The sequence below is a fragment of the Amyelois transitella genome, chromosome 5, assembly GCF_032362555.1.
Source record: "Amyelois transitella isolate CPQ chromosome 5, ilAmyTran1.1, whole genome shotgun sequence".
Taxonomy (NCBI): Eukaryota; Metazoa; Arthropoda; class Insecta; order Lepidoptera; family Pyralidae; genus Amyelois; species Amyelois transitella.
In genome coordinates, this window is record NC_083508.1 from 5,594,981 (window position 1) to 5,600,592 (window position 5,612).

Genomic DNA, 5,612 nt, shown 5'->3' on the forward strand with positions numbered 1-5,612 from the left:
CATTCATATCGACTTGCCATTCCTTTGATATATTACGACATGCCCATCACCAAACTCCGGATAGAAACACGTTACAAATAGCATTCAATTTGTGATCAATAATAGAATATGACATGACATCCATTGGGATCATTTATACTTGAATAGATTTTGTTTACTCCGCTGTTAGTTCAATTCCGTGATGGACAACAGAACAACATGGCGATCCTCGTAGTGCTTCATTAGGATGTTTTAAAAGGCACAAGGGTACTCGTAAAACACAAAGAACGAGATATTCACGAAGTGCGTAAATCCGGGAAATATAATACCCGGAATAAATTACAACACAGGGCCTTATTCGAGTGATGTCTCTTGCAAACCAAAGGGTCGCTTTCGAACAGCAATCTACCATTCATATTTTATAGATTTCTAGAGAATATTTACATAAAAAGCTTATGCTTTATTATTTTCTCATGGATGCCTTAGTTATGAAGTTGACATTCAGCGATAGTGTCAACCAAGTGAAAGTGTGTTTTACAACCTGCGTAGGAAGAAAAAGCAGCTGACGCAACCTCTGTTTTTTCTTGGCCAGCTAGCATGGAAGCGATCGAACACAGAGTCTTCTGAAAACTCTATAAAATGAATAAAATTTCTTCAATAAACTTACTTTTGACTTCCTTTTCTTTTGGCTAGCAAAGAACAATATTCATTCTAAGAAATTAAAATATTTTTGAAGCACCTAGTACTTTTACAGTCAAAATTTAATTATATTACTGTTGGAGAGTCCCTTAAAGCCTCAAGGTAATAATACCGCTTAGTTCCTTTGTCTGTCTTTGTAAAATAAGACAAATGAATAAATCATGTTTTCTTATTTATTTTTTGTTCGCCGAATTAAATTGTAATAACATAGCAATTGTTATTCTTTATATTATCATTATAGACAAATCTATTTAAAAAGAAACGGCGATTGAGCTTCCTATCATTTCAGCTGAAAGCACTTAATGTCTTTTTCCGATATACATTAGAATCCGGATAAAACGACCTGTAAGGGACCGGCAATTCTATGTCGTACCTACTAACCAGATGACGCACAAAACGGCAGGATTATTTCTTAAATGGTACATATGTACATACATAACTTACAAATACTTAGTTATTACATATATATAAATATCTTTGACCTAGGCATCCACTTATTAATGTTTTTTAACTGATTTTTTATTCAAATTCCTACTGAAACTTCTTCTGTTTTACTGTTTTTCTTATCACTGCAAGAAATTGTTTTAAAAGATCAAATAAAAAGATATTGCTTGTAAAAATATCCATTTGTCCTTTACAGTGGTCAAAATACCAGTAAAAATAAAACTAATTTCTCCGTATAAAGTTTTATTTTAAATAATTGAACATAGTGATATATTACAACATTTTAATGTTATAAATAGTTTTATAATACCTATGTACACTCTTATGTGTTGCTTTTACTTAATACTTATTTACAAAAAGCTAAATAAATCCAAAAAAAGAACTTGACATAAGTTGTATTGGGGTTCAACATGCCGTTGTCAGCAGCATTCTTTGTCAAATGATTTAACAACATGCTAGGACATTAAGAATTGTGTGTTTGAATAGATATAATAAAATTCAATTGAAAGTTTCTTAAATGATACAAGTACTTAAAATATTATAAACAATTATCCAAGGTTGATTTTAAATGTGCATTCATCTACTCATATATTTTTTTCTAAAACATTTCACTATACGTCTGTTTCATAGATACATATGTACATATTAATATAGACAATTTTTAAGCTAAAAACTATCAACATAGACCACACATTTAAAGCTATATCCATAGAAAGCTTGGCTATTTAATTCAATAAACATTCAAATACAGAAATCGGTAGGCGGACCCCGGCCATCGAAGCACCTTGGTGGAGGGTGCAACCGGGAACACGCAGAGATGAGAGAGAGGTTAAAATACAGATGTTCTTTCAAATAATAGCTTACCCAATAAAAAATACTGAATTAAACTTAATTAGCAAATTTGTACTTCGTTGTTAAACAGTTGAATGAAACAAAAAAAATAAAATCTACAAATATAAAGACGGAACGGAAGAGCCAAAGCATAGCCCAAACCGCCAGGTCTAGAAACTTGGCTTAGAAGGATCTTTATGTTGTCTAGGGGCACAATAATAGAGGGGTGTGAAATTCTGAATTTTGTGCAGGAACAGCCATTTAACTTCATTTTTAGTTTTATGAGGGCAAGCAGTGTTCGTACTCAAGTTGTTTATATTTCGACTTGTTGGTTGCGAATTGTTCTACTTTGTTTTAACCTCTCTGCAAGAATAATAAATTACCCACATTTGTCTAGCGGAACATGGTGTAATCCTGTAATAAGAGTTGAACATACAACATCGTTATGTATAAGTGAATGGGGTGGGGACCGTTCTGCTGGAGTTTTCAAAATGGGTTCCATACATTTTTTGCATTGTAAATATTTGTCAACTTTTTGATTTTGTGCTTCTCGAATTATTAATCGATGTCTCTATTTTTAGTAAGTTTATTTATATGTATATAGACTAGACATGTTACGTTAATATTGAAAGAGATCTCTGATTGCTCGAATATGGTATCGTTATTATACTTAATAAATTACCTTAACTATCCAAAATTTGTAATTGTACGTCCGATCTGATAATGCTAGACCTAACTTCATTTTACTAGCAGCTAGATGAGGTTATAATGTATATCAGACAAACCGGCTAGCCGTGGGTAATGCAGTTTGCTACATACATAGCACACGCCTCAAGACATTTCACAGCTCAAAACTTACTACTATGATACATTAAGTACTTACCTACTCATGTTTAGGTGCTGTTAATCGTCATTTATGAAGAATATTTTATTTACCAAATTAATAAGCAGGAAAGAAAGAAAAAAAGGAATTAGTAGGTTAGGAGTTTAAAAGGATTATCTAAATTATCTATATATAAATATTGTTCAAAGCACCTTCGGTTTGATTTAATTTTTAACACTATCAAAAATCAAAAACGCAGTAATTAATTGAAATTTAATATACAAGTGATATTTTTATGAATCACTAACGAATGCAAATTATAGAATATATTACCCACAGAAAAGCGGAAATATCTTATAATCTACCTTAAGGAAGTATTTAGGTGAAATTTAATTTCGAGGGCACAAAATAACAAGTAGGTAGGTACTTGTTGGACAAATTAATTCTGAATCGTGCTCGTGTCTAAATGACTGAATTCTTATGAATATTAATTTTCTTTAGGACGCAAAACCAACCAAATGACAATTTTCACTTTTGCCTGAAGGCTACAAAAAGACTATTTTGTGTGTCCTTCTAGATAATAACTATAATATATATTTTTTTGTGAATTTAAGAAAAACAAATCTGGAAATTCATATATTCTGTTCGCTTTAGTACAAGGAATATGCAAACATCTGTTTTTTCAATTAACCTAACCTATCGGTAGAGCTCGTCCGAGTAGATGCCCATGAATTATGGAACAGTACGGAATCAGCAACGCGTTTTAGCGATTTGGCCGCTACAGAATGTCAATTCGCTGTTTTTACAGGGAAGCTCTTTTCGGCGCCCCTTTTTTAATGGTTTTGTGGTGATTCGTAAATATTGTTTTTTGCACAAACGTGAACAATTTTAATTTCCTATGGAATCAAACAGATAACGTTCATACAATGCGTCCGAGTAACATTTTCACACAAATTTTCTGCCAAATTATGAGACTAATGAAAACTGTATACCTAACAATGAAGGAAATACTTGGTTTATGACTACTTCGATCATTTATCAGAAATGTAACAAAAAAGAATACATATGGAGGCAGACGAATATTTGCATGGATAGTGTACATCGACAAATTTTATTGTAGGGCTGAGTCAATAACCAACACAAACTTTAACAAATGCTCCTTTATCTTCATTCATTTTCAATTTAGTCACTGATAGTTTTTATCATCAAAATTTACTCATGCAAATCGCACGAAAAAGTTGTTCATATTGATGAGTAAATATAATAAATTTGTTGAGGCTTACGAGCTAGCCCTGTAGGCAATAACCGCCTAATAATAAACCGGTTTTATGTGACAACTTAATCCCAATACTTCATATTTGAGAGATATGCGAATTTCATCGGAAATTTCGATACCTTTGTTCTACCGCTCCTACCCACTATATTCACATGCACAGTTGTGATGACGTATATGGCCACAGATTAGAAATAGATTCATATGCTGTTGGCTGTGTGTGCTTCCTTTATAACATAAAAATTCATGTTTAATACGAGTATGTAACAGTGGCACTGTACGGAGAGACCCGGATTTTTATTTTATCTCATTTTAGTCAGTTCCGTAATTAACGTTATCAAAACGCAAATTTAGCTTCATTTATCGCAACATTTATCAGTTTAATTAAGGTTCCTGTTTTGTTAGCTTTTGATTTTATCAACACTTGCCATCGAGGGCGTGTGATGAAATACCAACAAATAACGAAAGCTTTTGATTTTATAGGAAAATGTTTGTTATGACAAAAAATTTACTCGTCTAGAACTTTCGTCCAAAATTTTCTCAGGATTAACCTACAATATAATACAAAACAAACTGAAGTTTATACGATATTGGGTGATATCTACTTTGGGATGAATTAAACTCTCCGTGACCCAGCATCTTGCCTGCCCCGGGTATCTATGTATATTACAATCCCCGGACGATACTTCACTCAGTTCCTTTGGCGCCTATTGACCTCTAGAATTATATAATCCTTAAATAAAAGAAAGTCGCAAGTGTTTGTGCCGATTTTTTTATTCCATATAAATAATTTTCCGGAAATGGTGTAGCTTTGTTAAAGTTTCGCACGTAGAGGCGGCACGTGAGTTGTATAACAAAAGGATATCGGAGTGTGTGTCATATACACCTTCACTGACATTTGGATACACGTACAATATACAAATAAGTTTATTTTTTTAAGATTTTCTTACTTATGCAATATAAAATCCTACAATACGCATAATTAAAAGTTCATATAAATAACTTTTGGACTATACCTACTGAGATACTAATTCCACAGCAAATACTTTGGACATAAAAATAGAAAATTTGAAATACCTTAATAAAGAAGACTGAAAACTTAAAGGAAAAATTTTATTTTCATTCATTATAAAAACGCCGTAACATAAACGAGATTGTGTTTTCATACAGCACATATTTTCTGAAGTACATTGTTTTATTTTCATTTGTCATAAAATGTGCAGAGAGCAATTTATGATTTATGTTAATCTTTGTTTATTTTGTATGTGAATAGCAGTGTTATGCTTCAACCGTTCGCTATTACTGTTTGTTTGATATAAAAACAAGCTTTAACTGTTTATTGACAATGTAGGTCATGAGGGAAATTGTACCGAATGAAATGGTGTGTGAATAATGGTTTATCTATTAGCAGGTAACAACGGAATTGAAGTAATTTGTAAAAACAAAACACTAATTAATATCTATTTGCAGTCAAATATGAACCAAGTTTCTGTTTTAGTACAACCAGCACATCCTTTTTTAAATTTGGCATATAACAGGCTCCTTAGGAACTGTAGAAATTAA